Raw genomic sequence first — 26,918 nt, forward strand, 5'->3', positions numbered from 1 at the left:
GATCGTACTTAGCTAGCGCCACCTTGACAAGAAAAAAAGTAAAAAGGTACTGTTTCGTTTGCCACTTTTTTGGGTGTATTTTTGCAAAATAAATTTCGAAAATAAAGTGTAGTGACTCACAAAAAAAGAGGATCTCTTATGTTATCCCTAAGACGACTTGAAGGCGAAAGCCCAAGCGCCGATGCATAAAAAGATACATGATTTACGGATGTCGCAGTCGGACTACTGAGCGAAAGTTTCTTAGTTCGACGCCAGCCGAGAGACAAGAGCGAACAGTCTTTTCGGAGGAATATTAAAATTTTCCGATGTCACGTAAGACATTTTGGTACCTTTCGTGTCACCGGGTGTTTTCGCTGAAAGGCTTTAATTTGAGACATATAAAGCTTTCGCTTTTGTAAGAAGGAAAAAGAGGAGTGTCAGTAACTCCACCCTCGCCTGAGCTTTCCACTTTCGAGGGCGCTTCGGGGTCTCGTAAGCCTCGAGTGTGCACGAGCAGCAACAAAATGGCGGAAGCTAACGACGAAGCGGAAGAAGGAAACCCTTTGCTGGGTTTACATTGTCTGTGTCTTTGATAACTCATATTTTATTCAAATCAACAACATAGCTCTACCACAGCGTGGTTGTCTTTTGGCAATACAATTTGTTTCAATTTTAATTTGATTATTTTAATTAAATCAGGCTTTCTTTAAAATACATTGCTTCAATTATTTTTAATAGATGGCGTCCCCTCGACGCCTTAGTACCATAATTTTAGTGGAAGCGGTCATTTTGGCAATGTCAACGATGTCGCGACTTCGTTCCCTATTCGTGTTTTATAAATAGCCATGGGTCAATAAATATTGAGTAAATTTATTAACACGAGGATGGCCACCTGGCCGGCAGGGAAGGCTAGGGAGGTATTAGAGAATAAACCCAGGCAGCACACCAATGGTGAACCTACAATGGGCCAACAATGGCAAACACTGGCTCCAGAGGTTGGTCTGAAATTGACATTCTGGCCAAGTGCGACTTCTTCCAATATTGGCCCAGTCATTGGCACAAACGTTGGGCCATTGTTCAACCAATGTTCCAGCCATCATTGGCGCCAACTTTGGGCCGCCCTTGAACCAATGTTCCAGCCATCACTGACATCAGCGTTGGGCCATCGTTCAACCAATCTTCCAGCCATCATTGGCACGTATATAAGGTTATCCTTTAACCAACTTTTCAGTCATCATTGGCACCTTTAGTGTGTCATCGTTAAACCGATATTTCAGCCATCATTGGCATCCACAATATTTCATTGGCTACGCCGCTTTTGCTTTCACACTAATTCAATGGCTATGCCATCATTGGCATACAAGTTCATTCATTGAATAGGCCGTTATTGGCAGTCAAGCTAACTCATGGGCATGTCCTAATGTTAATGCCACATCTTTAATGCTGGCTATGCAAGGGTGGCAATGCGTTTAAATCCTGGTTATTCCAGCTGTGGGTTTTAAGAACCCTGGCTTGTTTTGTATTAATAGCCCACTGCAAGAAAAAAAGCATTCTGGGCACATATGGCAAGGTCCTCCTATACGTTGTCTACACACTATTTGGGGCGAAGCTCCTTGGGGTCTAGCCTTGTTCGTCCGTCCGCCTCGCCGGCGTCCATGCTCACATAAATAGAAAAAAATGATTGCGCAGTCGACAGGATTCGAGCCTGTGCGGGGAGACCCCAATAGATTTCTTGTCCATCGCCTTAACCCCTCGGCCACGACTGCGGGACAAGTAGGGGTCTCTGAGATGTGGTAGAAACTCAAGATCTGGGGTTTCTGTCATGAATGAAACTTTTCATGTAGCCGCTCAACGTCTACACAGGAAAGGGCGCTGCGGTCAAATGCGTGTATGATCGCGGTAAACTTTGCATGCACTGGCTCAAAGTTTATAGACGAGAGGGTGCTGCGGTCAAATGCTAAATGCGTATATAGTACCGTTCCATAGCACAGATTCTCTTTCTGACATGGACCGTTGACTTAAGAGGTGGAGATGCGTTCCCACGGCTTCTAGCGGATCCAAGCTGGTCCGCTAGAGAAGAACCACTGGATCTGCAGTTCACCGACCATGAAGCAGTAGAAGCAGTGTCACAAATGTACCGTTTGTGGCAAAAATAAACGAATTTGAATTTGAATTTGAAGCAGTAGTAATAAAGTCGAAATGCAACCCGGATCCCAGCACTCCCTATGTGCAATCAAAAAAATGAGCACCATCAGCACTACCTATAAACAATAAAATCAGTATCATATGCACCACTAGAGCTTCGCCCCAATGAACATCGTTCACCACGTGGAGATGCGGTAATTTTTTTATCTGGCGTGCAAATGAATAAATCAAGATCAATTAAGACTTCTTTCGGCACTTTTATTGAAAAGGGCTAGGGAGGAGGCTCAGCATGGAGGATATGCCTCGCCCTGGGGAGGGTACCGGGGCAAGTCCTGGGGTTGGGGAGCCATTACGGCTTCCTAACGCCTCTTCCTCCCTCCTTCCCTGCCGGAAGACCCTGAGAGCCACTTCACCCCCATTTTTTAAGCTGCCGATTCTTCAATTTTTAGCTTTGCACTGATGACATCTACGCAAAAACCCAAACGTGAAGATCAACGCATTCAAACTCACATTGGTCTTACTAAAGCACACTCCCAAGCAGCACGTTGTTAATGGGCCATGGCTCTACATAAGTTCACTTCTTTCTGTAGCATCGCGACGTTCTGAAGAGCTTGGCTCACAATGGACAAAAAGTTCTTTTGCAACCTCAACCAAGTCGTCGTGAAGTCAACGATGACTGGCCATTATTAGCGTTTTCTGAACTATGTAACTGAATATATCATGCACAAGAAAATGAACAGACGCGATCAAGCCACGAAAGGCATGGCTGGCCCACTTGCTGTAGCAGAGGCTCAGCCGCGGCATCCCTCCGCTGAGAAATGCTTGCTGTATTTCTCTCGAGCTAGCATCTGGCCTCCATGCGAATTACTCGTTAACCGTGAATCCCACATTCAATATCTCAAATTATTTAAAACGTCCCAAACTAAATTAACCTATTTAATGCAGGAAGAGAACGAGCAAAGAAAAATTATACGCATATGAGTTTGTGAACAGGCAGCATAACAGACACAAAATATTATTTTCACATCTTCTAGAAGTTTATTACACACAGCATGTTCTGTAGAGAAGTACAAACATGCAAGCGATCTTCGAAATGTAAAGAGGTACTGCTAAGCTATTACACAGCTGATATGATTGCGAAGCAAAAAGAACCGAGGTAATTGTAGGCCATATTGTCTGTTCTCCCGGCAGCTAGAAAAATATTTTCCCCGAAATTCTCCTGACAGACGCCTCTCATTAGCTGTGGCAATCAGTTCATCAAATGACGTTTCATTGACAGATCGTTTCATTGACACGCTGTTTCATCAGCAGATGGTTTTACAAAATATTGTGATTGGCTTTTTTCTTCTTCTGGTAACAAGTTACCTCTAATTGCGGCTGCCAACCCTTACAAAAACGGGTCTCAACATTCTTTTTAATTTTTTTAGACTTCTTATTGACTTTCCGCGATCCTACTGAATTCCTTTATAAACGCACTTTGTTTTGACTATTGTCAAAAAACTTTCAAAAGAAAAAATATTGAATTTTTTTGTAGACTTATTTATAAAAAAATTAAAAAGAACTTGTAAAGACGTTTTTCTATAGGATATTTTCTAAAAAAATTCAAAAGGAAAAACAATATTTTGTTTTGTAGACTTATTTATAAAAAAATTAAAAAGAGCTTGTAAAGACGTTTTTCTGTAGATTATTTTCTAAAAAAAATTGAAAAGGAAAAACAATAGATTTTGTTTTGTAGACTTATTTATAAAAAAATAAAAAGTTGTAACAACGTTTTTTGTAGGTTATTTTCTAAAATATAAAAAGAAAACCGATTCACATTATTTCTTTATAATATTTTTTAAAAAGGGACATTTTTTTTTATTATTTTATTTGGTCTGCGGTCGTGTGCGGGGTCCGATATGACGGATGTTTTTTTTGTTTTTGTTTTTTACTTTTTATTGAAAATGTGTTGACTTCTTGTTCACTTTGATTACTTTATTTCGACTGACTTCCCGTTGACATGGTCAACAAAAAGTTTGTTGATTTTGTGTTGAAACTTTTTTATGATTTTCTATTCACTTTCTATTAACTCTACGTTGGATCTTTTTTCCGTTGACTTCCTGTTGAAAGTGTTATCAGAAATACTGCAGACGTTATATTTACTTCGTGTTTAAATTATTCAGTTGACTTTCTGTAGCCAGTGTCAAAAGAAAAGCTACAGACTTTCTGTTGACTTTTTATTGAACATAATACATCTTGAATAAATGTCAAAAGTCACTAAGTTTCTCAATAGTATCTGACAAGTTGAGAACCATAGGGAGGAGCCTCCGTTCTCCTGCCTCCAGCGCGAGCCTTCTATCCTTGACAACTCTTCGACGTCTCGCGCCCCTCGAGCTCGACTGCACAGTCAAAGCACGACGGAAGGCATGGGGCGCGTGCTGGAGGGCAGGCGTTCGAAAAACACGCCCTGCCGTTCTCACTTTGTAAATGACAATCGTTGCATTATTGACCCTATTCAACTAGTAAAGAATAGGGTGCCTTCATGTGCGCTTTGCTTAGGGTGGTGGCATCTCGCCATTTTGTCCCACACGTTTATTTTTGCTTTTTGTTTAGAAGCGCGTGAAAGAGCGTGGCCCTGCACGCGTTTGTGGCGTTGACTGTATTAAGGCGACATTTTGTTTTCGTTGATTTCTTTGTATTTTCCCCGTGAGCGCGTGCTGTCGGCATCGGGTACTACAAAGGGTGGCATCACCCTAAACAGAAGGACATTGAGGCACCCTAGTAAAGAAGAGCAAAATAACTATTTTAAAGTGGAGCAACCGCCTTGACTGGCTTCGTCCCGAGTGTTGCTATGCAGAGAATCGATAAACATTTGTTCTATGAGCCGTTTTTGTGGATGTTGTTTTAGCTACCACACGAAATTCTTATTAGTTGTACCAATGCTTTTTAGTAAGAGATAGAGTCCACGAACTTCGAAACACTGTCTTTCCTTTGACAGACTTTCGAGAAGGAGACCGGAGACTTGGAAACTTAGTAAGTGCTGAGGTGGTCACCGGCCAAATGATTACCTTCAATATGTAGGCTATATAAGGCTCTGGTGCTGTCAACAGGACTGTGTTTCTGGTGTTGAGTGCGTGATGGTGTTTGTGTTTGTTTACATTGCTTATTTGTGGGATGTGTATGTATCAAAAAGACAATATTTCCTAACGAAAGTAAAAAATATATTAAAAAATTTAGTGTTTTTTTTAAACGTTAATCTGCGGTTTTGTCAAAAGGAATTCAACAAAATTTATGTAAGAAGGAATTCAAAAGAATGTATGTAAGAAGGAATTCTAAAAAATTTAAGTGGCCAATTTTAACTAGGAGTTAAATAGGTTGTCAAAACAAAGTCTAAAAAACATCAAAAAAGTTTAAAAAGAAATTCAACAGGACTCCAGAAAATTTTCAACAAAAATTCAAAAGAATTTAACTACAGATTTTTGTAAGGGAATAGCGTGTAGGTTAGGACACGTGCGTTAAAATTCTGGCAATGAGCCGTCGTAGAACGCCGCCGCGAAGCAGCGTGGACAGATCTGCCGGCCGGTGACGCACCCGCGAAAAGAGAAGTGGATATTCTGCGGCCGGCACAATAGCCCCGGGAAACAAATGCCGGCAGTTGCCTCCTATTGGCTCTCCGTATAAAACGAATTGTGAAAACAAAATTATTTGAAACTGTAGAGTAGCCACCTGGTAAGGTGTCCGTCTCTTATGCGGCGGGAGCTGGTTTAATCGTCAGTGTGGGATTACTTTTTTTTTTTCTTCTAGTCATTTGGCGATACCTACGGCATTTCTTTTTTACGATTCACACTGAAAAAAAAAAACTGTGTCAACGAAACTTCGCTGAATTAAATGGTATGGGACTCCATTTCGGAGGGTGAATAAAAATCAACGAGGCTTGGGCCGCCGGGCGGGCCGCTGGGAAGAGCCATGTACAGGTGGGACAATGGGTTAATATCTTTCTAACGAGCAGCCGCAGACTGTGATGCGCGTGCCGTCCGAGTAATACACGCGCCGTCCGAAACTGGCGGAGTTTGTTTTCCCCGGTTTATGTCCTCCATCCCCCCCCCCCCCCCCCCCCCCCCCGGGAAGGGCGCACTCCCACACCATTTAATTCAGCGAAGTTTCGTCCACAACATGCGTTTTTTTTCAGCGTTAATTAAAAAAAAAAAAAAAAAAAAAAAACGTGAATATTGTTAAATGCTTAAAAAATATTTAGGAAAAAAATAAGCCCACATTGGTGGATTAAATCAAGGTCCCGCTGTGTATGAGACACACACCTTACTGGTGAGCTACAGTTTAGCTTAAAATAGCCGTTTTCACAATTCGTTTTATAGAAGACCCAGTAGGGGGCAACTGCTGGCATTCTTTTCCCGGGCTGCCGGCAGATTATCCACTTCCGCGAGAAAACTTACCCGCAGCGTGCGATTCGCCTAGCAAGTGTCGGTGATATGTTAGTGTCGACGAAACCTGTCCATGAAACGTGTGTCCATGTAAAGGTGTCTATGGAACGTGTTTCCACGAACAGGCCGGGAGAACAAGAAAGTCAATATTCTACCGGGAGTTGCATGAATTCAGGCAGCTAGTGGGAGGGTACTCTCGGTAGAATTTCGGAAAAATTATTGTCCCTGCTGCCGGGAGAATAGACACTGCCTAATTCTATAGATAATCTGGAAGAGTAGCCGTAGAACAACGGTCACTCGCTGCCAACAAGCAGGTTGCCAACAAGATGTGTCCCGAGACTTTTGTCGATATGGGCACTAGATAACAACCACATACACACACAAATGAGATGGTAGGACTCCGTGAAGACTCAACACGATCCGGTACAAGCTGCCATTCGCCGAACCAAACGACATCACGAGAATTTTTGTGACTTCTTCGAAGAAATCGCTTGTGGCCGATATACGTGTAGGACTTCTCAGACAGAGGCCGCAGCTAAGAGTTTAGTGAGGGCCAGGAAAAGGACTGCTGGTAGGGGGAAGCAGATGGGTTGCAGGAGAGGTGAGGAGGAAACATTCCTTTACCTCCAGCATTTCGCCTGCATCCTGCCTGTTCAAGGTTCCCAGGCGGGTGCGCCCACAAAAGTCTTATCTTCGAGGGTCATCCAAACAATGAACACAGCGAGAGGATTTTTCAGTGGATACATTTGTGAAATCGTCCCAAAGTTGATAGTGCAGTAGATGCTATGTGAGTGATTTACCAAGCAGTGTCCTTCAGGCAGGTGCCGTGCTCTGCCTTGTGACCCGCTTAGAGACTATAGTCACGTGACCGTAACCGGAGGCACGCTTTGCCTAAAATACGCAGAGTGTCTACTATGCTGTCAGTAGTGTTATATGATACACGATCGAGCAGGAAATAAACAAGGGGCTGGCCCCACCCCCTTGTTTATTAAGGGGGCAGGGACAGCCCCGACCAATCACAGAGCCACAGGGCGGGGCCTCTTCCCTCTCTCATATACCAGGGACCAATGACCGGGCATGGGCGTTGGCCACTGACCAATCGGAGCTCGCCCGGGTCCCGCCCCCCGAGTTACCCGGGTGACCTCAAACCTCAGACCTCAAACCGCAGATCTCAAACCTCAAACCTCAAACCACAAGCGTGGTTGACCAGGTGCTGACAGCTGTGGTCATCATCTGATAACAACCACGTGATGTCACAGGGTCCGAGCTTCGTCCGACAGAGGGCGCTTTAGACCTTTTCCGCTTACTCTCGCCCCCGACCGCCAAGTAGGCATATCCGGTATGGGCGACAAAAAAATATTAAAACGTTTCAAGCTGTAACTAGTAAAAAAATAGAGGGGAGACAAAACGAGAATAGGTGACAGTTACGCTTATCTCCTAAATGCAATCTATTTGCGTGGCGGCGGCAAAACACTGTTTTCGCCCATACTGGAAGTGACGGTATTTCAAGATGGCGGCGCCCTTGTGAAAAAGGTCTATAGGACTTGAATTGCGGCGCTCAGGGTGTCTCACGTGTGATGTCACAGGGTTCGGGTAGCGTCCGACAGAGGACGCTCACGTGATGTCACACAGGGTTCGAGCTGTGTCCGAAAGATGGCGCTCACGTGATGTCACACAGGGTTCGCGCAGTATACAACCGAGGGCGCTGCGCTGCGGTCACATTATGGTCATGTGACATTATTTGAATCGCTTCACGGTAAATGCATTTTAATCGCTAAAAAAGGCTATGCGGCCGGCTGGGAATCGACCTCGCTATCTTCTGCTCAGAAGTCCAACACTCTACCGCCTGAGCTTTTTTTTTTTATTTAAAACTTTGTGATGCTATGTACATGTTAAAAACCACAACTCATGTGGCAGAGGCAGAGCACACTTGAGATTCAATCCGTCCTCGGAGAGTATCGGAACCACGAACCGGTCACATCGATCCACATACAGAAGCGACCCCGGTGGGCACCATAAAAATCTCAAAAACTCGGTCAAGACAAACGCTTTTGGAACACCTTCCAGTCGTCATATCCTGTCCACTCTCTCGCACTAAGGACTGAAGAAACATACTGGACCCTACTGAAAAAAAGCCATTTGAAATTCAAACGGGTGGCAAACTGGTCGCCCGTTTGAATCAAACTTGTCGATCCGTTTGGATCAAACGTGATTATGGGATACGGGTACCCGTTTGGAAACGGTACCCGTTCGAAACGGTACCCGTTTGATACAGGTGCCCGTTTGATACGGGTGCCGTATGGTACGAGTACCCGTTCGACATGGCACGTGACCACACGTTTGAACGTGCCATTCGAATTGGCAAATTATGCGCTAGCCCTAAATGGGTATCGTCTGGGAGGTTGGTTATCGTAAACATAGTTAAGACGCCCCGAAACTCATAAACGTATTTATAACATGGAGAAAACACGTAGAACAAATGCACTCGCGTAGGTGCTTGTAAGTGGACAGGAAAACCGACACAAAAGATTGTTTTCAATTCTCCTCGAAGTTTATTAGCTCTTCTGTAGACAAGTACAAACGTGCAAGCGATCTGTGAACACTATACAGGTAGACTTTCGGGGAAATTATTCTCCTGGCTGCCGCGCGAATAGGCGCTGCACAATTCTTTAGATAATCTAGAAGAGTACGCGTAGAAGAACGGTCGATCGTTGCCAACACGTAGGTTACAGTGCACTTACCATAACAATAGCGGACTTGAAAGATGTAATCCGTGATATTTGTCGACACGGTCAAAGCAGGACAACCACACAAACACAAACGAGAGGGAACGGCTCCTTGGAAGTTTCAACACGATGCGGCGCACAAGCTGTCATTTGCCGAACCCAACCAAACCGCGAGAATTTGCGACTTCTTTGAAGAATCGCTCGTTGCCGACATACACGTGGGTCTTTTCGAACACTGATAGCTTTGGTGCACATCCAATACGTTGTCGAGAGACATCCCAATAAGACAGCAGGGTTAGGCGACAGATTGAAGCAGGTAGGACGAGCGAACTTCGAGCAGCAACTGACAACAAGCAGACAAATTAAAAAGCGGCTGCAAGGGGCGCCCTTCCGGATCTCGATGCTTATCAGCGTGTAGCTCGCGCGCTGCTGTGGGTCACGTGACAGGGGTGACAAGAGAGAAGGGAGGGGGCGAGGTCAAGGCGCTGGGACCACCGGGACAGCCCCTCTCCCTCTCCCCAGGCATTCCTGGGAGATGCGTTTTTGTAGTCCCGAAGAACAAACGCGCGCGCGCGCGCGCGCTCGAACTTTGGAAATGGCGGCGGGGCGGCCAGAAGCTCGGCTTGCGCCCGCAAGTTCGTAGTTTGAGTGCTGCAACGGCGGGCGTGCTCTCGCAATGCTCGATGTTCTTGCAGCCGCGTGTACGCGTGCTACCTTCGCTGCGTCTTGAATTAAAGTGAAACGGAGTCTAGACGTACATTCTTTCACGCGGTCGCGTCTTCTGCGAGAGAGATTCGAGCTGAATAAGTAAATTGAGGCAACAAAGATGGACAAAGTATTAAAGGTCTGTCAAAAATATCGGCTCACCAACGTCGCGCGTTTACGTAAAAAAAAAAAAAAAAAAAAAAAAAAGGTGTTAGTTTTAGTTGCAGTATAATCGAAAATCAGCGCAATTGAAATATAAATAGAATTACTTGCATTACGCGGACGATCTGAAATTGATGAACCGGCGCTCCCAGCCTTCCGGAAAACATTGGCTGCCACGGCTGAAACGCTAAGCGTGCCCACGCCGCCGATCTGTACGTTCAATATCAAACGGGCTCCGGAGAGCCGTTTGATTAAACCGGTGCAGTTTGCAACATGGTCGCCGGTTTGAGCAAACGTGCGACAACTTTGCCCAAACGAGTCACCCATTTGCCCAGACGAGCGACCCGTTTGCCAAATAGGTGACCGTTATGGCTCATACGGGGGACCCCTTTGAGCCATACGGGCGACCCCTTTGACAAACTGGTGACCAGTATGGTTAAACGGTTACCGGTATGGACCCGTTTATTTTCATATGGGCGCCAAATGGTTTTTTTCAGTAGGGGAAGCAATCAACAAAATGGCGCCAAGCAGGTTTTCCACCTAGTGCAACCAGGAGGTGATCTGTCCTTGAGCGCCAGATAGCATGGAGACCCAGGAGGGCTAGCGTCTCGATACAGCATCTGTTTGTGCCGTTGCCAAACTCCAAAAATTTACAGCTTTTCCATTCTGGGTAGAGCTGGGCCCAGAACTATTGAGCATTGGTGCAATCAAAGAACACATGTCTCAGGTCTTCCTCGTAGGGGCATAGCGCGCAATTCGTTGACCATGGCACAAAGAAGCCCTTCTTGTCCAGCCAGGTTTTGACGGGTAAAACCTCGGTATGAAACTTAAAGAAAAAGTCCTTTGTGCCGGTCTTACCGGGGTAGAACAAAAGCCTTTTAAAAACACAGGATGATTTGTCCCGAAGGTTCGCGCGGTACATGGGCACGGGGGTTAGCAGCTCCAGAGCATCCCTGTACACTCTGCGATGTTTCACCTTTGCCAGGTATTCGTCCGAAAACATCGCGTGAAAGGTTTTCAATGCTCGCTCAATTTCTTTGTAGAGATTGAGCGTGCGAACTCCCTCGGACCATTCATTAAGTGCCGGCATCCACTGAGCTGTGCATATTCCGCCATGCTTTTTAATGGCTTTCCGGAAATGCTCGTTACGTTGACTACGAAAAAAAAAATCTTTGCACTTGGAGCTTCAGTTCAACATTCACTAGACCAAGACCACCTTTCTCCCGGCAAAAGAACAAATTGCTGTGCCGCATGCGCTCGAACTTAGAGTCTCATATGTACACAGCGCAGAACCGGTTCACTTTCTGAACATCACTAATCTTACAAGGCATCGCTTGTGCCGCGTACCACACGGTAGGAAAAAATACCGAATTGCAGACCCTGCTACGGTTAAAGAAAGACAAATATCTCCCATACCAGTCCTGTGCTTTGGCATGCAAACTTTTCATATGGATACCCGAGTCCCCAGTCCTGAGGCACTCGGGGGCCAAGCTTATGCCTAAATAGTTTGTCACTGCGCAACTCCATGAGATGCCCAGAAAGCTCTCAGGGCGAGCGTCCCAGGCTCCCAACCACGCACCGGTCGATTTCTTTTCGTTCAGCCGAGCACCCGACTGACTGCAGAAGTCCGAAACGTGCTTCAGCGCTAGTTTCCCCTCACTGCGTGAGGAGCACAACAGAGTTGAATCGTCTGCGTATGCAAGTACATTTAGCAGACTTGGCGCCCAGTTGAATCCCCTCATATGCACTGCCATTGATGATGCGCCGGCACAGGGGTTCAAGATACAGTGAGAACAACACCGACGACATAGGGCAGCCCTGACGAACCGATGAGCGGGCGGGGATAGTTTTGGTGAGGCCTCCATTGACCTTGATGTTGGTCGATATATTCTTGTAACAGATCCTGACGTATCTGACGAGCGTCTCGCCTGTGCCACAATGGCACAGCAGTCGAAAGAGGAACCAGTGAGAGACACGATCAAAGGCCTTGCTGAGATCCACTTGGAGCGAGGCCAGGGGGCTGCCCTCCACTAATGCGTCTTCGCACATGACTCTCATCATGTGCAGATTGTCCTGGATGCTTCTACCACGAATGCCATAAGCTTGATGGTCCCCAACCACGCAACGAATGCCCCGGTCAAGCCTCTTCGATAAGATCTTTGCTAGAATTTTATAGTCCGTCGTTAGGATGCTTATTGGCCGGAAGTCTTCAACGCTCGGAGAGCTGTGAGGAGAGCGCTTCTTGGGAATGAGGACTACCATCGCCTGTCGCATGGATGGAGGGAGAAGACCTCGTGCAAGGATGTCGGAGAAAACCCTGCAGAGGAGAGGAATCAATAGATCTGCAAACTTCCAGTAGAAGGCCAATCCAAGGCCATCCACGTTAGGAGATTTCCGACGAGACAGCTCTTTTATCGTGCTGGCAATCTCTGCTCCGGTGATGTCCTCATTTATGGCTTCCCTAAAGTCCGCCGGGATGGAAGGCATCTGTTCCAAGAAGCTTTGCAAAAGTTCACCATCTTGAAAACTGTCTACTCCCAGTAGCTTTTCAAAAGCCATGTGAAGCGCTTGTTCTATGGCGTCCTGCTCCGATACAGTCTCCGGGCCTACTTGAAGCTGCTAGATCTTATTACACTGAGCACGCTGCCGTTCTTTCGTTTTAAAAATCTTTCCAGGCACTTCATCTTTTTTCCACGGCGAGAACCCTTGGCCGAATCATTGCTCCCTCATATTCCTTTTCCATGATGGCCAGCAGGCGCTCTTTGCAGTTGCGGGTGTCTTCCGTATAGGACACGTTTTCTTCTTCAATTAAACGCTTAAGGCATCTTGTAAATGAGCGTCGGTCTTTTTTTTTCGTTGACGCGCCTTCACTTGGCTGTGTTGTATAATCTCCATTTTTAGGCTTATTTTCATCTTTTCCCAACTAGCAGCGTCCACATGTTGTAATGCAGCTGCTTGCGTAATGAGATCATTATTTTTATTGTTCAGCTCCTAATCCTCAGTCAAGCTGTCGCTCATTTTCCAGTTTTTCCAGTCGGTCCTAGACCGCCGCGATTTGGTGTGTTTTCCCAGACGCACGATTACGAGCGCGCGATCGGAGAATGCAACGGACAGCGCTCCATAACCGTCTAATGAGGCTTCCAGTTCGCTGGCCACGTACACCCGGTCGATCCTTGCGTGCGAGCTTGCCTGCCAATGTGTGAAGCCCGGCACAACTGCCGAAATGGACTCTGTTGCGTCGTGCAAATCCTAATCACGAAACAGCTTACGCAGCTCCACACGGCTGGAGTCCGACAGAAGGCCATTTGAAGAGTCTTTACCACTCAGCACACAGTTAAAGTCGAGTGCCAGAATGGTGGGGCATGGCGCATCTAAATATTGCCGCAAGTTCTTGAAAAAGTCCTTGCGGTGCGCAGCTTCATTTGGCGCGTGAACTGCCACTAGTTCTACAAGCGCATCGTCATGTATAATATCGATGGAGAAAATACGGCCGCTTTGGTCGGTTTCCCATTCCGGAGCGATATGGAAACCCTTATCTTTTCGAAGAAGGAACGCAGTGCCAGCACTGTATCCGACGGCTTTCGAATAAACAAAAAGAAAGTGCCGCTAAAAAAAAATAGCATATCTTCATTGTGCTTTTCGCCTGATAGCTTAGTCTCTTGTAGAAACGCTATGTCAACCCGTTCCTTCAATAGTAGGTTTAGGGGCCACTGTTTGCGTTTCCGTGCTATCAAGCTGACACAATTGAATGTGGCTACTTTGAGCGGCCCTCGCATTTTAATCTACGGCGAGGTGAAATAATAAAGGAGAAAGGCTTACTGTTTCAAGTGACCTCGCGTGCGGTCGTCCGGGGTGTTTCTGGGCTTTTGGTCGAATCTGCTCTTTCGCAAAGCGGTGTCTTTCCACTTCAACTCACAGCGTGATGGTTTGTCGGGAATTTGACTGCAGGCAGACCAGTCGCAGAGCTCTGGTCCGGGGAGGCCGTCCCTTGTGTCTGCTTGGGATTGTTGCACAGTGCTGGCAGTGTCGACTTCTTGCACTGAGGTGGCCGTGCTTTCTGGTGCAGTTGTTTCCTCGTTTAATTCATAAATTTCCTGAGGACTGTTCCTTGCTGCTGGGGTTGCCTGTTGTAAGCGCTCCTGAGACTGGGCCCTCGGTGTCCGTGCCCTCTTGCCTTCCCTGGGCTGCTTCTACTGGTGATTGCTCTGCCGTGCCAGTCGCTGTCAGTGGCAGTGGGTCAGCTGAAGTGCTAGCAATGTCGGTGCCATAGGTTGCCTCGGCTTCATTCGCTCCCATGATGTGGTCGCTAACTTCTTCCGGTACCTCCGCGTTAGTGACTGACGCATACGTGCGCACACAGTCGGAGGATTCGTGCCTGTAGCGATTAGACTCCAGGCAGCGTGGAGCTCGGCAATCTTTGCGAATGTGCCCAGTCTTCTTGCATCTGAGGCACAACGGCGCTCGACCCGGCACCAGAACCAGCGCGCTCGCTCCGGGCATTTTCAACTGATGCGGGAGGCTCTCCCTGGTTACACCATCTTTCAACGTCATGCGAACGAGCCTTGTCTTCGCCTCTATCCCTGCAAACAAACCTGAGCGTATTTTTTCTCGCGCAACTTCTAGCACTTTCCCGTAGGGTTCGAGAGCCCTCCGGACGAATTCATCAGGCACATGAAACGGCACCCATTGAAGCTTGAGGCTCACGTCGCTGGTGTCCGGATCGATGAAAAGGCAAAGTTTCCCCTTAATTTTAAGCTGTTTTTCCTTCACGAGCTTCTTTCTTTGCAGCTGAAGAGTGAAACGTAAGCATCCCCACATGATTCATGTAAAGTGGGCCGAACGATGCAATGTCCTTGAGCACGGCGAGCCGCGCTATCTCGTTACGAAAATCGTCAAGTCAATATGGGCCCTCAGACACGTCAAAGTGAAGAAAAACAGAGTTCAAAGAAGCGGTACCTGAAGTCAGGGGTGGCAGAAGAATCTTGTAGTCTTGGGGAACGTCATTAGCAGAAAAACCGCGGTAGAAACCGGCCGTTAGAAACGCTCCGAAGAAGCTCATGATTCCACTGATTCCACCGTCCACACCCAACGAGCACCGGAAGTAGAATGACTACCGCATGAGCTACGAGCAGAATGCTTCTTGGATTACTTAAATCGTCCTAGTATTTCGTACGTCGAGCGCGCAATTCAGATCACGTGTTAGAGCTGTCGCAACGGTTGGATTTTGTAACGGAATTGCTGAGTCATTCACCGAAGGGCTATACAGGGATGACGGAGGAGTTCAGGATTATTGAGTCATCTGTCAGCCGGGAAAATGCACTGTCACGATGACGTCACAGATATGTCGCCGAGTGGCGAGAAATGTATTGTCGCGTGTTTTCACGGTGGGTCATGTGACAAACGTCACCTGATATTTGAATCGCTGCGCAGTTGACACCTCGGTTCATAGATAGCGCGTGTCTTTTGTTGCTAAGCGTCTTTGTTGTTAGGGTATGAGTGACATCTTGGGTCGTGGGTCTCACCTTGCGCCATCTGTTGCTGAAAAGTTCAATTGCGCGTCTTCCTAAGGTGTGCCCATCCGTATTTTCGCGTGCGCGCAATGCGTGTGAGTTGCCGAATCTGTTTGTATATGGCGCGCACCTGAATCCTTTTGCTGGCGTGAACTTTTACCATTATCACGCGACATTTTCTCGCTAATTTTAGCGCCAGCTTGGTAGATGTAGTCAAATCTATCGCGCTCATGTCATCTCTCGCTAATTTTATCGTCATCTGCAGCTGCTGAACGGAGCATTGTGGGAAATGGACTGGAGCGTGGTCGCATCCATACGCGCTAAAGACGAGACAGATGTAATGTTTCATGTTTTTTATTATCATTCGCTCTAAAAACACGCACACTTATAAGTACATATACGGCTTTTAAAATCACTCTACTCGACAAAGAAACCACTGGAAAAACTTAACACAAAAATGTACAAAACAAGCTGTATCAAGACACATCCGAGGAAAAAAAAAACAAATTTTGGAATAACATGGCAACGCGCGCGATACAAGCCAAAAATATGTTTACAAGGTCAGGGTGTGAGAGGAGAAGGGACATAGGATCCGACTTTCGTACACTAGCGAATTATCCGTACACAAGAAGTTTCAAGACACACCGGTGGGAAACGCGAGCGACTGCGCCACAGTCCAAAATATTTGCAAGGTGTGTGAGGAGGAGTCAGATCGCTCGCTTCCGAAAACGCTCTTATGGCCAAAAGGAAGCGTCTTAATCCCATCGCTGCAAATGTATCGCTTGCTGTCGAACGGATACAGAGCAATCTTTTCGACCGAGATACTTTTGTTCTTGTTAGGTTTTCGAGCAATCAAGTGCTGCGTCACTCTATGCAAAGTTTTCGTCTCTAGAGAGTGCTTGTACAGCTCGTAGGTCAACTTGCGAGACTCAGATTTCTTTACTCCCTTGGCTCTTACGCAACATGTGTTGCTGCTTGTTTTGAAGCTGTATACCTTTGGTTTCAAGCAACAAAAAGCCACCAAGTGGGTAGTCTGACGTTCGTTTTTTAACACACCGAGCTTCATTTTGTTTTCGGTTGAAAACAGCTGGTGACTCTCTGGATATCCAGATGTATCCAAGCATGCGTCTCGGAGTTGGAGCAGTTTGTCGTCTACGTCTGATCCGTCAAGGTGTAGGAAGAAGGTATCCGTGTCGCAGTAAAGAGCCCTCGCTGAAGGGATCGCACGACGAAGTTGATTATAAAAGAAGTCGTACATTACTATTTTTGATATCTCAAGAATTGAGAACCCTGCGTAGAGTGGTTGCTTGAGTTTGATCACTCTCGGAGGGAACTGGAAAAATTACCACCTGCGAGCTAAGTGCTCGAAACTGCGTCAGGTTCGGTTTTTGAAGCATTTTCAGTGTGTCATCCTCTTTAACGCACAGTTTAATGTGTCCATGTTTACGTGCATTCTCGATCGTCTTGCCATATATGCTGTTCATGAACAGTTTGGAAAGGTTCTTCTGGAAGGAGTTGGTTCCTTGCTGTCTCAGCCTGGTGGTTATAATCAATAACTCCTTCAAGAACGCTCGCTGCGAGAATTTGAGGACTCGGTGAATTTCGGTGACCTCTAGGCCCAACTGGATGTACAGTTGCCAAATCCGGTAGTGCAAAACGTATTTCGTTTTGTCGTGAAGTGTGAGCAACAGCTTCGTAGTGGATTCGTCTTTGGGCATTTTAAACTTGTCAATGAGACTTTTTTGATAGTCGGACAACCAATCATAGGGAACGCTTTGCTTCACCGGGGCCAAGGGAAAGTCAGAATGAGTATCGTGCAAGTCGTGAGGATATCTGAGGTCTACCAACAGAATGTAGCCCGTCGCAGCGTCATCTGGAACGTCATCAATGTTCAGGCAGAGAATGTCGTTTTTCGTCATCCACTCAAAGTCCGACACTGTTGGGGCTTCTCTCATTGTCGCCGCATACAGTCCGTTTACATCCAAGTCCAAAATTTGAGACGGTTTGTACTGCGGGTTAAACGTATCCGTTCCCGGAACATTTGCGACAGCTTGGCGGGTTGTGCATTGGGTATTCCCTCCGCGAATACCCTGTTCTATAATGAGATATGTGTCAGGATCGTCGATTAGCTGCAGTCTTACTTTGGCCTGTTTCAGCGCACACGACAAGCTTAGGGACGGTAACGATACGAAATTTAGAGCCTCAATTTCGTACGTCTCCAGCGTCCACCGTCTAACGTTTTGGAAATCATCGGCCAGTAGGAGGCAGTCCGTCTTTAAGTACCGGTCGCTGTATTTTCCGAGGTTCTCCAAACCAAAGGTATCTAAAACGACCTGTGCATGTTCGTAGTCCTCTTCACAAACCCCACTCCCAGTCAACTTGTTAAAAAAGGCCTCTCGTGTCGGGAGGTTTTGACCCTCGTAACTCTTAAAGCTTGTAATGAAATTATAACAAAACACTCCTTTGCGGGCAAGGAGGTCGATGTTCTCGGGAAAGGACTGCCGAAGGCAACAAAAATGCTGGGTTCCCTTAGAGTGCAGATTTTGCACGAGCGTTTTCAGGCTTGCATTAAGAAATGCGAGGCTGTCAATAAAGCGAAGGTTGCCTATCTCTAACAATTTAAAATTCTGGCACGAGCTCCCGAGTATGTTAATATCCTTAAACTCAAACAAATTAAGCTTATTTAGAAAGAAGCTGAGGTCATAGGAATGGTTGTGCGCTATGGAGTGGAACGGTATGTTTGTTGATTCGATGGTTTGGGTTAAATTGGGAGCAAAGCGCCCGCCTATACTCTCCCGTCATGTGGTCGTGGTCGCGAGTTTTCATTTTCTTGCTAAAGCTTTCATTGCAAATGCCACAGGGGGAAGAGGCCGCGTGGGAAGTGTCGTTTTCTTGAGTCATTTCAAGAGGCACTTCACTCGACCTAATCAATTGGGGTATTTCCTTCGCTAGAAAGTTGAGGATCAAAATGAATCTTTCTACGCAGTCGGGTCTGCGATAGAGGTATTCCTCAACAATGGACGAATCTTTTGAGCGGATGACGAGAAGACAGAAAGGGCTAGGGACATGATTCTCGTATACATTGCCCGTCGACTGAGCCGGTTCCAGAATCGCTTTAAAGTCGTAAACGAAATAAAAGGGGAACTCTTCCATGACATGCGTGCTCCGAAAGTATAGTTCGTCACCCTTGTTTGGGAAGACGGTTTTGCCCGGCTTCTTGTCCCTACACATTGAGAGATGGTCAGACAGGATTTCTTGCCTCTGAAACCCGGTGAGACACCTCTTACAACAAAAGCGTAGGCTTTTGCATTTGAAAAAAATGTTCCGCAAAGTTTGTAATGGTCACAAAATGATTCTCAACAAGAAGACGATCGACATGCTGCTCCAACTCGTCATCAACTACCTTCAGTGGGTAAACAAAGTTTTTCTCGCTGTCATAACCAAACACATTCACCGAGACACAATTCTTTCGCTCAAAGGCCCCCACGTCCTGTGGAAAGGTTACGGGGAAGGTTTTCGGAAACACATATTTCCACATATGTTCACGATACCAGGACGCTCTTCCTCTGTAAAACCCAGTCGCAGGATGCAAAACGGCGAGCACCGCAAACACAAAGCACATATCCCATTCAGATTCGTGAAAACACTCTGTGACACTGATGAGGCATTGCTTTGAGGCAAGTTGCTTCGGCAGAGAAAAATGTCTGCAACCAACGGTCGGGGGAAGGAATCGTCCCAAACTAAGAGTACAAACTTTGATCCCGACAGGAAAGAAACTCAAACCTTGTTCCTGATAATGCTCCAACCGGGCAGTTATTTCAGTGAAGACTCGCTGAATCGAACTATTTATATTACCGTCCACAAATGCAGTTTGGACCTGACTATGAAAAAAATGTACAGCCACATCAATGTCTTCGTCAGGAAGCAGACGTCCGAGCTCAACGTACGTTTGTCTCTTTCGTGTAAGTGTAACTCGTATTGAGCAACATAAATACGAAGAGCGCACACTCTTTTGGAAAACGGAATGCATGGCGAGGGAGTCACATTTTGAACCAAGGCTAAGTGAACTTGGAGCGAGTCTGCACTGTAATAATGCTGTCGATCGTCGGGAGAGCACTGATGACAGGTAACCATGATGGGGTTGAGATGGCTAGACGATATTCGTAGATATCCGACGATTAGGTGACGAGGGCGCTAGATGATCCGGGTCGTCTAGGTACCGGTGACCTTTTCAGAGACACCGAAAAAAATATCCTATAAGCGTTTAGAACGTTAGGCTTTTAGACTGCTCACCTTGATGTGCAAGAAGGGTGTGGTGGAGGACCGAGGTGATTTTTCTCTCTCTCGAGGACCAAATGCTGAAACAAAATGTCTTATTAGCAAGGAAAACGCGAGGCTTTTAGTCTGCTCACCTTTTAGCGCGAAGATCAGGAAAAAAACGATGCGTGAGTCGGGAAGTTTGAGTGAAAAGCGGTTTCATAGGGTCACAAAGCTGGAGTACGCCCAGGAAGTCATTTGCCGTGCAATCGCAGTAAACGGTGAAGTCGCAATGTTTAACGCAGATTTTTCTCTAAGCAATTGCTGATAGGATGCGCATGTCCGACGACGACACTGTCATTAAGCAACTAAAAGAAGACCGTGGCTGAAATGAAGCAAAAACCCGTCAAACCTCTTCAACTTCACTCTTCGAGATAAACCGCGCGCCTCTCGCAACATTTTTTCTCCATCCTGGTGTGTCTACCGCAGACGCGCGCAGACACAGCAGGAAAAAAGCGAGGCTTCCCACGCGGACTCTTCCCGCTGTGGCATTTGCAGCGAAAGCTTTAGCAAGAAAATGAAAACTCGCGACCACGACCACATGACGGGAGGGTATAGGCGGGCGCTTTGCTCTCAATGTAACCTAAATCATCGAATCAACAAACACACCGTTCCACTCATAGCGCACAACCATTCCTACGACCTCAGCTTCTTTCCTGGTAAGCTTAATTTGTTCGAGTCCAAGGATATTAACGTACTCAGAAGCTCGTGCAAGAATTTTAAATTCCTAGAGATAGGCAACCTTCGCTTTATTGACAGCCTCGCATTTCTTAATGCAAGCCTGGAGACGCTCGCGGAAAATCTCCACTCTAAGGGAACAGAGCTTTTTTGTTGCTTTCGGCAGTTCTTTCCCGAGCACATCGACCTCCTTGCCCGCAAAGGAGTGTTTTGTTATAATTTCATTACAAGCTTTAAGAGTTACGAGGGTCAAAACCTCCCGACACGAGAGGCCTTTTTTAACAAGTTGACTGGGAGTGGGGTGTGTGAAGAGGACTACGAACATGCACAGGTCGTTTTAGATACCTTTGGTTTGGAAAACCTCGGAAAATACAGCGACCTGTACTTAAATACGGACTGCCTCCTACTGGCCGATGATTTCCAAAACGTTAGACGGTGGACGCTGGAGACGTACGAAATTGAGGCTCTAAATTTCGTATCGTTACCGTCCCTAAGCTTGTCGTGTGCGCTGAAACAGGCCAAAGTAAGACTGCAGCTAATCGACGATCCTGACACATATCTCATTATAGAACAGGGTATTCGCGGAGGGAATACCCAATGCACAACCCGCCAAGCTGTCGCAAATGTTCCGGGAACGGATACGTTTAACCCGCAGAACGAACTGTCACAGATTTTGGAGTGTGATGTAAACGGACTGTATGGGGCGACAAAGAGAGAAGCCCTGCCAGTGTCGGACTTTGAGTGGATGACGAAAGACGAGATTCTTTGCCTGAACATTGATGACGTTCCAGATGACGCTCCGACGGGCTACATTCTTGAGGTAGACCTCAGATATCCTCACGACTTGCACGATACTCATTCTGACTTTCCCTTGGCCCCGGTGAAGCAAAGCACTCCCTACGATTGGTTGTCCGACTATCAAAAAAGTCTCATTGACAAGTTTGAAATGCCCAAAGAGGAATCCACTACGAAGCTGTTGCTCACACTTCACGACAGAACGAAATACGTTTTGCACTACCGGATTTGGAAACTGTACATCCAGTTAGGACTAGTGGTCACAAAATTCACCGAGTCCTCAAATTCTCGCAGCGAGCGTTCTTGAAGGAGTTTATTGATTTTAACCACCAGGTGAGACAGCAAGCAACCAACTCCTTCCAGAAAAATCTTTCCAAACTGTTCATGAACAGCATATATGGCAAGACGATCGAGAATGCACGTAAACATGGACACATTAAACTGTGCGTTAAAGAGGATGACATACTGAAAATGCTTCAGAAACCGAACCTGGCGCAGTTTCGAGTACTTTGCTCGCAGGCAAAATTTTCCAGTTTGGTCCGAAAGTGATCCAACTCAGGCAATTACTCTACGCAGGGTTCTCGGTTTGTGAGATATCAAAAATCGTAATGTACGACTTCTTTTATAATCAACCTCGTCGTGGGATCCCCTCAGCGAGGGCTCTTTACTGCGACACGGATTCCTTCTTCCTACACCTTCACGGATCAGACGTAGACGACAAACTGCTCCAACTCCGAGACGCAAGCTTGGATACATCTGGAAATCCATAAAGTCATCAGCTCTTTTCAACCGAAAACAAAATGAAGCTCGGCGTGTTAAAAAACGAATATCCGACTGCACACTTGGTGGCTTTTTGTTGCTTGAAAACAATGCTATACAGCTTCAAAACAAGCAGCAACACGTGTTGCGGAAGAGCCAAGGGAGTAAAGAAATTGGAGTCTCGCAAGTTGACCTACGAGCTGTACAAGCACGCTCTAGAGACGAAAACTTTGCAAAGAGTGACTCAGCACTTAATTGCTCGAAACCTTAACAAGAAGAAAAGTATCTCGGTCGAAAAGATTGCTCTCAATCCGTTCGACAACAAGCGATACATTTGCAGCGACTGGATTACGACGCTTCTTTTGGCCATAAGAGCGTTTTCGGAAGCGAGCGATCTGACTCCTCCTCACACACCTTGCAAATATTTTGGACTGTGGCGCAGTCGCTCGCGTTTCCCACCGGTGTGTCTTGAAACTTCTTGTGTTCATTTTTGTACAATTCGCTAGTGTACGAAAGTCGTATCCTATCTCCCTTCTCCTCTCACGCCCTGACCTCCTTGTGAACATTTTTTTACTTGTATCGCGCGCGTTGCTGTTATTCCACAACTTGTTTTTTTTTTTCCTTGGATGTGTCTTGATACTCCTTGTGTTGTAGATTTTTGTGTAAAGTGTTTCCAGTGGTTTCTTTGTCGCGTGGAGTGATTTTAAAATCCGTATCTGTACTTATAAGTGTGCGTGTTTTTAGAGCGAATGATAATAAAAAACGTGAAACATCATATCTGTCTCGTCTTTAGCGCGTATGAATGCGACCACGCTCTGGTCCATTTCCCACAATGCTCCGTTCAGCAGCTGCAGATGACGATAAAATTAGCGAGAGATGACGTGAGCGCGAAAGATTTGACTCCATCTACCAAGCTGGCGCTAAAATTAGCGAGAAAATATCGCGTGATAATGGTAAAAGTTCACGCCAGCAATAGGATTCAGGTGCGCACCATATCCAAACAGATTCGGCGACTCACACGCATTGCGCGCACGCGAAAATACGGATGGGCACACCTTAGGAAGACGCGCAGTTCAGCTTTTCAGCAACAGATGGCGTAAGGTCAGACCCACGACGCAAGATGTGATTCATGCCTTTACAACAAAGACGCTTCGCAACAAAAGACACGCGCCATCTATGAACCGAGGTGTCAACTGCGCACCGATTCACATATCAGGTGACGTTGGTCACATGATCCACCGGGAAAACACGCGACAATGCATTTATCGTCACTCGGCGACATATATGTGTCGTCATCATGACAGTGCATTTTCCCGCCCGACAGGTTGCTCAATAATCCTGAACTCTTCCGTCATCCCTGTAGAGCCTTCCGGTGAATGACTCAGCAATTCCGTTAGAACATCCAAGCGTTGCGACCGCTTTAACACGTGATCTCAATTGCGCACTCGACGTAGGAAATACTAGGACGATTTAAGTCGTCAAAGAAGCATTGTGCTCGTAGCTCAGGCGGTAGAGTTTTGAACTTCTGAGCAGAAATTAGCGAGGTCGATTCCCAGCCGGCCGCGGAGCCTTTTTTAGCGATTGGAATGCATTTACGGCAAAGCGATTAAAATAATGTCATATGACCATGATGTGACCGCAGCGCAGCGCCCTCTGTTCGATACAGCACGAACCCTGTGTGACATCACGTGAGCGCCCTCTTTCGGACACAGCTCGAACCCTGTGCGACTTCACGCCAACGTCCTCCGTCGAACGCAGCTCGAACCCTGTGACATCACACGTGAGACGCCCTGAGCGCCGCAATTTAATTACTTTAGCGGCCTCTGTCGAACGAAGCTCGGACCCTGTGACATTACGTGGTTGTTATCAGATGATGACCGCAGCTGTCAACACCTGGTCAACCTTTTTCTTGGCAATGCAGTGGAAGGTACAGGCCCGCGCTCCCTCTCCTATTTTGAGCGCTGAATAAAGCTGTGCGCGGGCTCTTCTCCTTTCTCAAATGTTAACCGAAAACGAGAGGCACGATTTTACGCTGTAAAACCCACATTCTAAACTCAAATGCAAAAATAACTGCGTCTTGTTTCTGCGTACGGTGTCCCAAAATTAACAGAAATTACAAAGAAAAAAAATATCACTCAGATATAAGCTATACTCTATATTTCGCAGCACGCTAATAACAGATTTTTTGTTTCGCGAGGGTTGTGTACATGTAACAAAAACTGTACCATTTCTTAAACCATGTAATCATAAATGCAATTCAGATGCGAAGATCCCCAAAGCTGAAGTTAAAAAAAAAGAAACGCGAATCTAACAAAATGATGGCAACACATGGAGGGGTTCTGGGCTCGAAACTGCTAACGACTTATCATATCGGAGAATAATAAGAAAAGAAAAATATAAGTAATAGCGTCTGCGTCTTTGAGGAATTTGCAGAAAACTTAGGTAATCGAACGCCCCCAAGGTGGCAAACAATTCACGACTAAGTAATTAAACATTTGTTTCGGGTGTTAAAAAGTGTTTTGATGTATATTTTGTTCTCGACGTGGGCGTCGACGGACATAGCGCCGCTGCTTGCGCCCCTCTCGAGGTGAGCACTACTTTTTACACGTTGTAACGACACTATATCGCACTATTGACTCGTATATTTGGCCCGCGTCCAGCCTCGAGCGAGCTGTTTTGAATGTCGGTGATTGCAAGACAGAACAACGGCGTAGCAATCGCGACATGAGAACCGACTGCGTCTCAATCTGGCTGACCGCGCTCGCTCTGCTGAAATGTGACCTCTGGAATTCCGAGCACAGTTTGCTCACTGGAGTTGCGAGAGGCTGCTTTGTCGCTGAAACCTTCCAAACGCCTGCGAAGCCGTTCCAGTGATTGGCGCATCTCCCGCGCAGCATCGCTCTCTAGGCCTGATAGGCCAAGAGAGCCCGTAGCATGTGCTGCGGTTCATTCTAAGTTGAAGCAGAGTAGCCGCGAAGTAAGTGAACCTTTGCAACGATGCGTGATGTTAACAATAAACAGAGACAAACTATCTCGGAGGCTTTTTCAGTTTCAAATGTGGCGCTTTGATACATGAATGCTGTAAATGTCATGGAGGGATCGATTTGCTGACACTAATATTGCGTTCGTTCGGCTCGCTCATTAGACTAATGAACTGATCTTTTGATTTTTGAGACTTGCTCTTTTCTATTAAGCTTCGTGACAACATCAGTCGTTGCTTTGCACACTGAATCTTGCAAATCCAATAGACTAGGTTCAAAACTACTCCGTAGTAGTTTTCTGGAATCCTGGGGCCAGTGAATACAGTGAAGCCCCATAAAATCCTTAAATGTTGGTGCCCGCCTGCCTGTCTACCCTGGTCGGCTCGGACCAAAAAAAGACAAGGGGCGCCAAGAAAATCCCTTCCCTGGCAGTTCCGTGTAACTCCGGTGCCCGTGAAATACAGTGAGACGCCATGCTGGGAGTCCACCGAATTCCCTGGGCAGTCCCGGTCCAGTCTACTATGGCCAAGGTCCAATCTTCGTCCCGTAGCTAGTGTAAGCAAGTGTGCTGCCTGGGGTGTACCACGTTGTAAACTCCGTCATAAAGAATCTATTCAAAATAGAACACTCCAATTCACACCTTAGCCCTCAAATCAGTATTTTATAAAGTTTACAATTAGTTTTAATTCATGAATAACTTATTTAATTAGGGCGTCTACCTAGCAGTCTTTTTATCAAGACGCCTTCTTACAAGAGTGATTTTTATTGCCTAGAGTACTTCATTCGATTATAAAGCTCGGTTCCAGAAAACGAGGCACTTCGATACCTTGCGGCAACACAATTTCAATGTTGGTTACCCATTGGCTAAGAGATGCAAACGTTGGTCAGCCTAAGCCAATCGATTACCGATGATGGTAAGCCGTTGGCTAAGGCAGACCACTGTTTGCCAGACTAAGGCAATCAATTACCAACGTTGGTAGGCCAGTGGCTAAGACAGGCAAATGGTGGCCAGCTTAAACCAATCGTTGGCCAACGTTACTAACCGATTGGCTCCTTTACAGTTCATAATTCTACGGGCGTTGTCACTACCGTAGTCATTACTGCAGTTATCGTATTTTGTACGCGCTTTGAAGTCATTTTTGGGCACGCAGATATAATGCCCCAGCTTCTTCTGTTATATGTTGCTTGATAACCTTAGTTTGCAGACTGGAATGCGCATCAACTTGTGTCACCTCCTACCTCAAACATAGGATGTTCGAGATTTTAATTCAACGTGTTTTTTTATTTTTGTAGACATGTAATTGCCTAATGAATCGCTTGATATTTGTTTTAAGGTTTTATTTTTTTCGAAAAAAATTTAGTGCTTTTACTTATTTTAATTTTGTCCGCTTCGGTGCAAATTACAGGCCGTGTTTTGCGGCTCAGCAAAGCGGGTTGGTTTGAGATTTTTAAGATCACATACTGCTGGCAATACACCCGCGTAGAGATACTGGGGAGGCTGGTGGAGCTTTCGCTGTTGAACCCTGCGCACCCCCCCCCCCCCCCCCCCCTTCGAGGCGTTTCCTGGCTTCGTCGCTAAATGGGTATAAGAGAGGAGGCACTATCATTTTTGCCTTATCAACATACACACAAATCGAAGGAAGTGTGCATTTTGTATTTCGTGTAGAGTTTACTGTGCATAACTATCAGTTTTGGGATGACGCGCGTTAGTTATAGTCGGTGACTGGTGGTAAAAGCTCCTCC

The 26,918-nt window shown here is 46.3% G+C and overlaps 2 pseudogenes; one reads left to right on the plus strand and one right to left on the minus strand.

The window, feature by feature from the left end:
- Nucleotides 1-14,047: 14,047 nt before the first annotated feature.
- Nucleotides 14,048-14,960, minus strand: LOC115330866 (annotated as a pseudogene).
- A 4,034-nt stretch (nucleotides 14,961-18,994) lies between these two features.
- LOC121835216 lies at nucleotides 18,995-22,205 on the plus strand (annotated as a pseudogene).
- Nucleotides 22,206-26,918: the final 4,713 nt, after the last annotated feature.

Source organism: Ixodes scapularis, unplaced genomic scaffold (genome assembly GCF_016920785.2).
Source record: "Ixodes scapularis isolate PalLabHiFi unplaced genomic scaffold, ASM1692078v2 PGA_scaffold12__126_contigs__length_90152505, whole genome shotgun sequence".
Lineage (NCBI taxonomy): Eukaryota > Metazoa > Arthropoda > Arachnida > Ixodida > Ixodidae > Ixodes > Ixodes scapularis.